Below are 13,058 nucleotides of genomic sequence, written 5' to 3'. Positions count from 1 at the left end.
ACAGATATTGGATTCTTGCTACCTTGCTGTTACGCATAAAAGCTTTGGACTAAATTGTGTTAAGAGGTTATTATACACGTTCAAGAGTTTGTGGGCTTTTGGGCAGCTAATCTGCCTCAGATTCAACAAGAATAGATGGCGACATTAGAAAGGACAATAGCTTCATCTGAACACACACATTAGGGCCTGATGCTATTTCTATTGTTTATGTATGTATCTATGTATGTATATTGTATTACTATAGCGCTTACATAGCCAAAAGGTATCAGAGCTCTCAAAATGGTCAGTGACAAGCATAAAGTCAGCGAGTAATAGGAGAGGAAGCTACGTTGTGGACAGGTAATGGATTGTGATGTAGTGTTATTTAAAGAGATGAGACTTCAGCTCTTACTGAAATTGGAGGAGCGTTGGGGCACTTCTCATGGATAAGGGACTGTTGTTACAGATCCTTGGTGCATAGATGGAAAAACGTGTTCTCTTCTTTTTTTTTTTTTTACTTCTTAGTCTGCAGTCTGATGTGTCCTGGCTATAGGTATGCCAAAAACCATCAGAGATAGCGAGCCTGTCTTGTCTGAGATAAGCGGGCATGCTGGTTGTGATGGCTTGTAAATGATGCAGCTGGTTTGGAAGATTGTGCAGACCAGCAATGAAAACCAATCGGGTTCGATAAGGATGGAGATGATTAGATCCTATTTTTTCAGGCCCTGGATGAGACATGCTGAGGTGAATAGTATGCCTTTAAATGAGCTACTGTTGAGTATTGGAAGCCATTAGGTAGGGTATTACCAACATCCGTATTATGTTCAAAAGTGCTTGAAAGCTTAGGAGCTGATATAGAGTTTGTCTGATGGGGTTGTCCATTGCAAAATGCAAAGAAATTTCCTGTCTATTAAACGCTTGGTCTACCCAGACTCTAAGCTATCAGCCGATGGGAGCCTATATTCCCTCCATCTATGGAAAGCTTTATTCAATGGCCAAATGGAATAAGGGCTATTGGAGGATGGACATTATACCATCCACCCCATTCAGTGTAGACTGTGTGATATGCTTTGCTTTCTGTCCATCATCCTCCGGAGAAACCTGGATGTGGGCGGGCATTAGGTTTTTGTTATTTGAAAAAAAACGTCCTACTTTGGGAGTTTGTTTTTGAAAAACAGAAAATTTTAAAGGTTTGGTGGACAACTGTCAAATGTGACAGCGACTGTCCACCAAACACTCTTTGTACATTTAACGGTACCGCCATGACGTTGGTTGCTATTAATGTACAGATATAATCACTGGGCTGTTTTTCATCTCTAAATTTGACAGACAATAGTCCATCAGGGTGGCAAAGGCTATGTGCTCTGCTGGCCTAACTGATTGTTCTCCATCCCCCAAAGCGCAAATGAGGTTTCTAAGACCTTTAACCCTTTCGATGCTGATGACGAGCTCAGCTCGTCATCACCCACGGGTGTCGTGTGCTGATGACGAGCTGAGCTCGTCATGGTGCCACTAAAATGGCAATTTCCAGCACAGGGGGGGGGGAACGCCCAGCAGCCATGTGGTTAAAAGGTGGTGAATTATACCCACGACAGTGCCATGAAGGGATGGAATCCTATTGATGAAAAGGGCAGATTTTTAGAATATAAGGCTTGTCTTATGAACGTTACCCAAATTACTTTTGTTTGTTTGGGATTCTTCTGTCCTGAAATCATCATGTAATTTTGATATTTTATTTGTCAATTTTTATATATACTGCAGCTGCGTTTTAGAGTCAGTGATAAACTTTTTGCCATATGGATTTGTTTCACAAAGAGAGGAGTAACCACTGTAATCAAATTGAATTTCAGAAGTAAAGGGATTTTACTGGAATATTGCAGGCTGGACTATTGTTAATGAATACAATATATACTTGCCTAATTATCCAAACACATAATTATAGAAAGCATAATTATGCTACCTATTAAAAACCATGGTAACATTGCTTTTAGCAGAGAATCTGATCGCACAAAAAATGTTAATCTCATAACTCTCGTGCCATAACGAGTCTCTTTGTCTAACTTGAATTCATGTTATTCATTATGTGTTAGTGTTTTGACAAGCATTTGACTGCATAAGAACGATTTTAAATGCCTTGGGTCACAAACCTTTATCTAACTATGTTCATCTTTCTTTTCTTGTAAAAAGGGGATATTTTGTGCAATTAATCAAAACACAAAAGGGACAATTTCAGGAGGGAGCCAGCTAAAATAAAGTAACTTTTGGCTTAAAATATCGGGAAACTCCCTTCTGAACTGGGTCTATTGAGACGTATAGAAGGTGTACTATTAAAAAGCACACCTCTAGATTTCTAAAATATATTCATATAAAATACAACATTGAGCATTTTCGCAACCAGGCTGCTAGATGATGAGTTTGATGGTTTAGTTTATGAGCATATAAAGCAGATAGCAGGAGCCTGCCCCTGGGTAGAACATCTCCCCTCCCCTTGCCCTTATCTCAATTAAAGGCAATCCATCTACCAGGGTTCCTTATCTTTGTCACTGTTCACTGTTCATGACCTGCAGTAAGATTTTCCAATAAAAGAAACCTTACTCATGCTACAGACTCATCAGCATTCAGCCAAGCATTGATCATTTTTCACAGCATATTTACCTGAGGGATGTGATCTCAGGGATTTAGCGGCTTTAATATTTATTGGTTGAACTAGGTAATATGTTTGTTCAGGGCAGAATGCCTCATGTGACCACAGTTAAAAAACTCACCAATAAAGAATATTCACAATTGGCATTAAAAATGTAAAACTACTAAACAAAACTATTTTTTCTTAAAGTAGGGTTGTGCAAAATTTACATAATCAGCTCTTGCATATTTATGTGAAATTTTAGAAAGATTATATATAATTATTTAAAATTAAAAACTGGCATTTGATGTAACTCTATATTTGATTGCAAAATGTGTACTCATGACCATTTTAGACACGAGAATACATTTCACATACAAAAAGGGCAAAAACTATAGTGCTCCAAACAGCAGCTGCTCGCTTTCCGTTGTTCATGTTGTTCCTGTACTAAATGTTTGCCATGAACGGTTGGTAATTCCGATGGTGGCTGTCGGACCGCCGACAGGCCATTGGTGGTGGTCCGACCATTGACAGCCCTTCAGTCTGACCCCCGTATTCTGATACTGGTGGTCAGATCCTAAGAAATCGGACACATGACTGCCAGCGCCGTCAGGATCCTAAATCCCAACGGTGTGAAGGTTGTAGCAGCATCTCTGATTGGCAGTGATGCTGAGGTAGGCACCGCCGTCGGGATTACAAAATCCCTTTCCAATAGCCTTTTCATGGCTGCCTGCATTGAAAAGGTTGTCGGAAAGGGGTATGGGGGGCCCCAAGCATGGCTCCCTGCTGGTGTAGGCCACTGAAAAGTGGCCCTGGAGGCACATGTAGTGCCCCCACTCACCTCTGTGCACCGTGCACCATGCATGACATGGTGCATGGTATGGTGCACAGACAAAAGCAAAAGGCACAAATGATAGACGGAATGCTGAACTATGCAAACATTACCCCAGTCACACAGATTTGAGTTTAATACACCTTCTTTTGCTCACCACACCACCCCAGTTTGGACCCAGCCATATACAAAATAGTCTTGGCCTAGTTCCTCATGGGAACAGTCCTGCCCGATCTTCCAAGCCAGGCCCTCCCTGGACAAGAAACAAGCATCCTGGGACAGGTTTTGGAGCATCACCCCTCATCAGCTAGGCTAGCTTGAATCCAGTGGCGCAGTGAGCATGAGACTCGCATCTGGGCATACCCTTCCCATTTAGGGCAACAAAAGCGAAAGGTGCACGGACATGCAGGCAGTGCTATACGGTGCAGGCATGTGCTGTGGTCCTTTTCCAAAACCAAACAGCCAAACCGCCAACCCAGCGATTGCATCACAATACATTGGTCGGAACGCCGCATTCTTGTTGGCGGTCTCTTGAACGCCTCAATAGTGGCCTGTGGTCCGAGCGACCGGCATCGTAAGGGCTGCCCATAATTTCAGGAATCTCATGCAATAAGTGTAACGTGAGATTGCCAAAATTACACATGAAAATGCAGGTGAAATAGAAATTTTGACTGGGCCTAAAAAGAAATTAATTGAACATTTGTTCCTAGTGGAATGGGAGTGCTTTTACATAGTTATTCGTTTCTGCCACCTCCAGGCTGACACAGTGACTATTTTGTACCTACGTTTGATTTTCCAATTGTACGATGAGAAGGTTTTTTTTGATCAGCCTCCTCTCATGCTAATTTACCATAAATTTGTATAGGATTATTTCCCTTCCCTCATTTGGACCCCTTTTGTAGGAGGGTCTTTCCTGCCTCTTGTCACCTTGGGACCATTCATGGTCTGACACCGCTTACTACAAATTTCCTTCTTCAACTTTAACCTCAAATCTATATTTTCTATTAATTCTTTTCGATATTGTATGTTCCATTTTTCACGACTGCTTTAAATGTAAGTTGTGGATTTTGGGATTTGGTGATGTCACTTGCTTGGGGTTTTCTCTATATTCACACTCACGCACTGTTCCCTATTTTCTCTTTGCAGAATGTGGTATACTCTGGCACATCAGTGAGCTCATAATATTTCCACTTCCTTAGAAATGACCATTCTGTTGCTGTAGATAGCAATGCTCATTTAACATATTCCATTTCAAGTTCAGAAACACTGCTCTGTTCTTGAATTTTTAATATCCTGAATTGTTATTGCTCTAAAATTATAGCAGGTGGAAACGCCATCAATGCCTTTTTTGGCAGATGAACAATACATATCAATCATTGATCTAGCTGTATTAACACACATCACGGTTTCCTTTTTTAAAGGAACAAATACAGCAACAAAATATGTCTATACCATTGCCTCACTTGTTTTATACACACACTCAGATTCTGTTTGCACTTCTTTCTTTCACACTGTGTGATCACATGAGCACTGAGCACGCGTTTCGAGCATTTAACCCTCATGCTATATAAATATTGTTATGGCTAATGCTTTTGTGTTGTTGATCAATTCTTTTGTGTTGCTAATTTGTTTCATATTATGAGTAACCGGTAAATATGACCTCTCATTCCACTAGGAACAATTGTTCAAGATATGTTTATTGACCCTGGTTCCAGGCAGGATCTTAGGACTACCCCTATTGTTTACATTAAAAATGAACCCATGCATTTACAATGTTGTTATTTATAAAAGATAATAAAACATTTACCTCTATGCCCTCCAATGAGGAGATGGAGCCCCCTATGACTACAATTACGAGTGTAAACTTACTTTTAGGATATTTTCTCCTCTTGGTGGGCATATTCTTTTTAAGTACAAAAGACTGATGGATAATAATGTTTTAATCTTTGTAATTTGTTACTAGGCACTGAACGATTTAAGTGGGTGTTAATAGTGCCTGCACTGTTTGTATAGAGTTTACACACTAGAAGCAAGTTTCATCAGAAAGTTGTCCGCTGAGGTAATGATCTCTCAGTATTTCTTTTGGATTGACTATTCAAAGTAATAATTTTTAAAGTGCCTACTCTAAGTGTTCAGTACTGTTGTGGTTCTATGCACGTAATGACACATACATTTCCTCCTCTGCGAGACGAGGGAGTAATCATTTCGCTGCATTTGCAAAGACCTGTCACAGTATGAGCTCTGTGCTCTGTAAAAATTGCACTACTGGATAGCAAGTTTCTCTATAATTCAGAATATTTTGCCGGAATTTATAAACGGCTTCCGAAAAGGACGCCTTTTGCCCAGGGTGCTAGGTGTTAATGGCCTCCTTTTGATGCAGCCCTTCCAAAATCTCGCAGTACTGTGCAGCGTGTTATTACTTTAATGAGCGGATCCGCCACTTCCCAATTCCTCAAGCGCTTTTACTGTGCGAGTGAGGGATGAAAGAAAAGAGCAGAAGAGAGGGAGGTGAAATGAGACGGAGTTGGAGGGGCTTTAATCTCTCCATCTGCCTCTCTAATGGGAAACCATGGGTGCCCTTCTCTGTATCCTATGCTTAAAAATAAGATGTGCCCAAAACTCTCAGATAGCAACTCAATCAAGAATACATTATTTAATTAGGACTGTACATACACAATCCACCCGTTATAGAAAGTGGAATTAGTTGACTTGTTCCTCGTGTGGTTCATTTCAGTTAAAGACCTATATGCCGTGCCTATTTTGGTAAAATAAATATAAATAAAAGATAAGTGCAAGGATCCAAAGTTTTTCTAAGGAACCCCCAACAGAATTCCTCGATTTGCCGAGCACCAAGGCTGCATAATCCAGATTCCATCTCATGCCTTTTTCCACCCCCTTAACATCCTGTGGCAGATTTACAAGCCCCTTTCGCCACTTTTGCGTCACTTTCCCCATGTTTGAAGTGACGTAAAAGTGGCGCAAGGGGCTTGTAAATCTGCCTCCCTGTCTCATTATCCTACTCACTTGGTTCTTTTTTATCCGTGCTTTCCCGACTCTGTCACTATTTTCCTCTCTTTCTCTCACTCCTTCCTTTTCTCTTTTCTGCATTTCTCTGTCCTGCTCTGGGTCAGAGACTGAGTATGAAAAATAATTCTGGGGCCCCCAAAATGAGGGTCAGTGCCCAACGTCTGCAACTGCCTGCACAAAGCAAGCATTGCACGTATGTGTCGGTTGCTATTAGTAAATCGGTTTTACTGTGCATTAAACATGTCAAGCCCTTTTCACAAAGGTAATTTTGGTCGTAATTATGAGTTTGCAGCTGAAGTTATGTTTTTTATACCTGCCAAGAAACCCAAAACGGATTCCTGGCAATCGTAAATGCATGTACTTAGGCAGATGTCTCAGTGACACTGATATCTACTATGCGACGCATGTCAGATCAATTATAGTCGGTCTAGAGAAGCTTTAGCTGTCTCGCCAGCCTCATGGTTTCCAATACAATTTTAAATAAACATGCTTATTACACCAACGAGCCTTCGATAAGCCATCTTCATGTATTGGTCTGTTTAAGTATAATTCACAATTTTATTTGGTCCGCCACAGCCCACAACATAGGGCAGTAGTCACTTCAGCCAAGTCCAGTCATTGGTCTTTCTTCTATATGAGTGACGGCATTTACTCTTGCTTATGTTTACATCCACCTAAAAAGTAGACCAATTTAGCACCAAGACTGGTAGTCCAATCCCTTGAAATGCATTTTGAGCAGTTTTTGATGGGCCAATTTTGATTATTGTTGTAAATATAAGCTTGCTACATTTACCTTTTGGCATTTTTTATTTTGATTACTTTTCAGTTTTAATGTCTGATGCCTATGTGTGCAAAAACATAAATAAAAAATAGCATGCCTGCCAAGGTCAGGAGTTTTTTTTTGCTTTGCCAATGATTGATGTGTTTAAGTCTACATAAGTCAAAACATACCACGAGCAAATGAGCAATCACCCTGTCCATAAAAGAAACTATAATCCCTGAACCACTATGCTGTATTCTCTCTATAGTACAAAGAACCCTAACACATTTCAGTCAATGTAATGCCATACAAGATTGTGGGAGGACTAGAGCACAATTTTCAGTGTTCTTTTCACCCTTGTGAATTGCTTAATGCCTCCTTCTAAACAGAAGGGAGGTAATTGGTTGTCTGAGCTAATGGGACTGCACTCCTGCTTTGTTTGATGCTCTACTACAGCTACTTTAAAACTTCAATCTATCTACCCTAAACGAGGTAATGCTCATCTCTCAATTTACAAGACTCATACAAATGTGTCAGGAGATTTACAGCACTGGTTGAGCAAGTACTTTAATTCTAAAACTATTGGCATTTGTGAAAAACTAACTTTTTGAACTGCATCTACCGTAATGTTTTGAAAAACGGACAGACACAAAATCTTCAGGATGCATTGTGCACCTTTGAGATTTATTTCAGTCTTGTAGTACCACATCAGATACGCTGCAAATTTACTTATTTTCAGCAACTGGTTATGGGACCCACATCTGGTCATATCTGTCCCACTTATGGCGGCCTGCTCCCACAACGCCAAACTCTTTGTCGTACCGCCAGCGTCCTTGTGTCTTGCGGGCCCTTAGAGTGTCTAACTGAGAAAAGCAAGAATATACTGATGAAATGTAAGAATTGATCTCAGCCCCTGGCAATTATTCAGTCCATTACTTTTGTTCTCAGTACATGCAGATCGGTCTTAGACCTGCATCCGAATATGGCAGTCCAGAATAAGCTAGGAGGCCACAAGACAACAAATAGAACTTGTCCTTGCCTTGTTATCCGTTATTTAGATTCCTGTAGAGTGGAGACATTGTCTAGCAGTTTGAGTCATGGAATTGCAATTTAGGGATGCAGCCACGACTGATTTACACGTAGATGGTATATGTCTGCCATAGCAAAGTGGAAAAAAACAGATGGACTCAAATCAGGCAGAGATTAATTACCTGTAGCTGTTTTCAATTTGATCATTCCATGTGTGGTTTTTTGGTCTCATGTGTCGCTGTAAATGCAATGGATGAATATATGACGTTACTCCGCTAACAATCACCCCTCATACCATCACCACAAAATGTTTACCACGCAAATTCAATCACCCCCACAATTTATGACAATACAAACTTTCACCACGCATGCCAATAAAACGCAAAGGCATGCATGGTAAAGATATACTCCTAGTAAAAGTTTTAAAGGTAAGTGAGATTACCCTGCAAAAAACACTAACCTACACAACACAAACACTACCCTACTCTACACCAACACCAGAGCACTACCCTACACTACACAAACACTTCCCTACACTACACCAACACTACCCTACACTCTAAAACACTACCCTACACTAAAACAAACACTACCCTACACTACACCAACACCTCAACACTACCTAAAACACTACCCCACACTACACAAACACTACCCTACACTACACAAACACTACCCTAAACCCTAAAATACTACCCTACACTACACAAACACTAGCCTACACTAACACTACCCTAAACCCTAACACACTACCCTACACTACACAAACACTACCCTACCCTACACCAACACCACAACACTACCCTAAACCCTAAAACACTACCCTACACAAACACTACCCTACACTACACTAACACTACCCTAAATCCTAAAACACTACCCTACACTAAACAAGCACTACCCTACACTACACCAAAACCACAACACTACCCTAAAACACTACCCTACACTACACAAACACTATCCCACACTACACAAACACTACCCTAAACCCTAAAATACTACCCTACACTACACAAACACTAGCCTACACTACACTAACACTACCCTAAACCCTAACACAATACCCTACACTACACAAGCAATACCCTACACTACAGCAACACCACACTACCCTAAACCCTGTAACACTACCCTTTACAACACAAACACTACCCTACACTACACAAACACTACCCTAAACCCTAAAATACTACCCTACACTACACAAACACTAGCCTACACTACACTACACTAACACTACCCTAAACCCTAACACAATACCCTACACTACACAAGCAAGACCCTACACTACACCAACACCACACTACCCTAAACCCTATAACACTACCCTTTACTACACAAACACTACCCTACACTACACTAACACTACCCTAAATCCTAAAACACTACCCTACACTAAACAAACACTACCCTACACTACACCAACACCACCACTACCCTAAAACACTACCCTACACTACACAAACACTATCCCACACTACACAAACACTACCCTAAACCCTAAAACACTACCCTACACTACACAAACACTACCCTACACCAACACCACAACACTACCCTAAATCCTAAAAACCTATAATACACTTCACATACACTACCCTATGCTACACTAACACTACCCTAAACCCTAAAACACTACCCTACACTACACAAACACTACCCTAATCCCTTAAAAATTAACGCCCACCCCAGGCCCATTCCCCCTTACCTCTCTCTCCTTGTGGTTTCTCTCTCCTTCTGCTTCCTGCATCATGTCGTCTTTCTGTGAGGGGCAGTGCACGCATTGTGAGTAAATGGAAAAGCCTGTTTCCTCACAACGACGTGGATCGCCCATTTTTTTTTTTTAAACGTATGTGCATTTACCATACATACCTTTACAATGATTTTCGTTGTAAAGACATGCATGATAAATGCACATGCAGTGTAAAAAATGCGGAGTAATGGTATGCGGGGTAGGTGCACTATGTGGAGAAAAGGTATGCGGGGTCAAAGTCTGCGTTGTAAAAAATTTGTGGTAAACAATATTTACCACAATGGATATATCCAGATGTAGATCTTCTAGTTTGCACCCGAACAATGGGGATCTCCTCTAGCTTGAATGTCTTTTTTGCGGCAGGGCCAAAACTGATTCGCTAACAAAGGGATTGTGTCTGTAGTTGTACAATGATTAGCAAAAGCCGGTGTTCCCTTGGTTTCTACACAATTGATTAGAGGCACCTCTTACATATTTCGTAAAAGTGACTGGATCTGTAGATACAAGAATATGATATATTGTACCAGGTCCAAGTTACAAACTTGTCCCAACGAAAGTGTATAAATGAATGACAAAGTGTATTGTCTGTTTTGTTTTCCTCTCCTAAACATATGTGTTTTCCTTACTAGGTAAGGGAATTTAGAGTATATAAGGCGTTTTGGGATCCATTTTCTAATCAGCAACAACAATATTCTTGCTGTAGATTTTTTATTGTCAATCTTTTTAACTGTACCTGTACACATAAACTTTTCATAACACTTTTGTAATAATGTTGCAATTATTTTTGCTTTTGTTTTGATATTTGTTGTTCATTGTGTGGGCCTTTGTAATTATTTCTATTCTATTTTGTTGTTAAATGGTGAGATGGAAGTTGATTTCAGCCTCTAATCAAGTGTGTAGAAACCAAGGGAAAACTACAAATAGGTTGTACAATGATTAACAAAAGAAGTACTGAAATGTGTCAGAGTTGTTAACAGTGTGTTACCACCCAAGAAATCCATGCTTCACTTTTTGTGCATCTTTATTCTTTAAACAGCCACAATAGTTGTTATGGGGGTGGTGGAAACTGTTCAGTGCAGAGAGAAGTTGAAAGGTCAACATGCAACTGGCCTGCCACCTCGAAGACAACATCTTGGACCCGTCCCAGTCCGGATTCAGACGAAACCACAGCACCGAGACAGCCCTCATCGCCACCTCAGACGACATCAGGCGCCAACTAGACAACGGCGAAACAACAGCCCTCATCCTCCTGGACCTGTCAGCCGCCTTCGACATGGTCTGCCATCGCACTCTAAAGACACGCCTCCTAGAAGCCAGAATCCAAGAGAAGGCTCTCGACTGGACCACGTCCTTCCTCTCCGGCAGAACCCAGAGTCAGGGGTGGCCTTAGGCATGTGCAAGCTGTGCACCTGCACAGGGCCACCAAACCCCAGGGGCCTCCACGCCAATATATATCCTTAATATAATAATCCTCTGAGGATGGATACATATTTGCGTGGCGGCCCCTGGCAGGGATTTGGCAGCCTCCGGATCTGTGATACTTCCTAGCACCCTGACCCCCCTCCTGAGCTCCTGGGGCCTCTGCCCTGCCCGGACCCTTCTTCCGGGGCCCCCTACCTACGCTCCCTGCCCAGGGCCACCATGAGCCTAGAGACGCCCCTGCCAGAGTGTCCGCCTCCCACCCTTCTGATCCGAAGCCACCAACATCATCTGCAGCGTCACTCAGGGCTCATCCCTCAGCCCAACGCTGTTCAACGTCTACAAGGCCCCCCTCGCACAAGTAACCCGCCATCACGACCTCAACATCATCTCCTATGCTGACGACACCCAGCTCATCCTCTCCCTCACCAAGGACCCACACACCGCCAAAACTAACCTCCACGAGGGAATGAAGGCCATCGCCGATTGAATGAGGAGCAGCCATCTGAAGCTGAACTCGGACAACTCGGAGGTCCTCATCCTCGGACCTACCCCCTCAGCCTGGGACGACTCCTGGTGGCCGACCAAACTGGGAACAGCACCAACACCCACCGACCATGCATGCAATCTAGGATTCGTTCTCGACTCCTCCCTCTCCATGTCTAAGCAGGTCAACACCGTCTCCTCCTCCTGCTACAACATCCTTCGCATGCTCCGCGTCAGCAGCAGACTGGACTACGGCAACGCACTCTATGCAGGAATCCCAGCCAAACACCTATGATGACTACAACGCATTCAAAACGCCTCCGCCCGACTGATCGTCAACGTCCCCCACCACAGCCACATCACCTCCCTCCTGAGAGATCTACACTGGCTCCCCGTCACCAAGAGGATCACCTTGAAGCTCCTCACCCATGCCCACAAAGCACTCCACAATGCCAGACCAGCCTACCTGAACAGCAGACTCAGCTTCCACACCGCCACCCGCCAGCTCCGCTCTGCCAGGCTCATCCTCGCCACTGTCCCCCTCATCCAACGAACTACCTCCGGCGGCAGATCCTTCTCCTACCTCGCCGCCAAGACCTGGAACACCGTCTCTACCCACATACGGCAGACCCAAGACCTACTCACCTTCAGAAGACTCCTCAAGACCTGGCTCTTCGAGCAGTAGCAGCACCCCCCCTCCCCTCAGAGCCTTGGGACCCTCACGGGTAAGTAGTGCATTTTACAAATACTCTGATTGATTGATTGATTGATTGATTGATTTATTGAAAGGTAAACTCGTGCTTACAGCTTAGGGGTAGCAATTGCTTCTTCATTGGATTGAATGTAGTTGGCAGTCAGCAGGAATGATGGATAGGGCTGATATTGAAATCATTACATATCAGTAATCTTCATTACCCTGAATCGGAGTCCTCCTTGTCCCAGTCTTAACTACATTGAGGAGTCATTCCTCCCACACAGAGTTATCTACCATGCATAGAAGGAGTTTAGCATGCATCAGTCATCTTCTATGAGCATATATTTTGTGATGAAATAAACCCTCCTCCGTGACATGGGTACTGTAGGTAGCAAGAAAGAAAGTACTTGATGATACAAAATAGGAGGTGGAAGGGATCTTAGACTGGGACAA

The 13,058-nt window shown here is 42.5% G+C and overlaps 1 protein-coding gene across 1 annotated transcript in view; it reads left to right on the top strand.

Annotated features, from left to right (window-relative positions):
• The window catches only part of VWA5B1 (von Willebrand factor A domain containing 5B1), a 1,100,054-nt gene that overhangs the window by 880,331 nt on the left and 206,665 nt on the right, over positions 1 to 13,058 (top strand). The window lies entirely within an intron of this gene.

The sequence above is a fragment of the Lissotriton vulgaris genome, chromosome 5, assembly GCF_964263255.1.
Source record: "Lissotriton vulgaris chromosome 5, aLisVul1.2, whole genome shotgun sequence".
Lineage (NCBI taxonomy): Eukaryota > Metazoa > Chordata > Amphibia > Caudata > Salamandridae > Lissotriton > Lissotriton vulgaris.
Note: the sequence above shows the minus strand (reverse complement) of the source record. Positions and strands in the feature narration are given on the sequence as shown.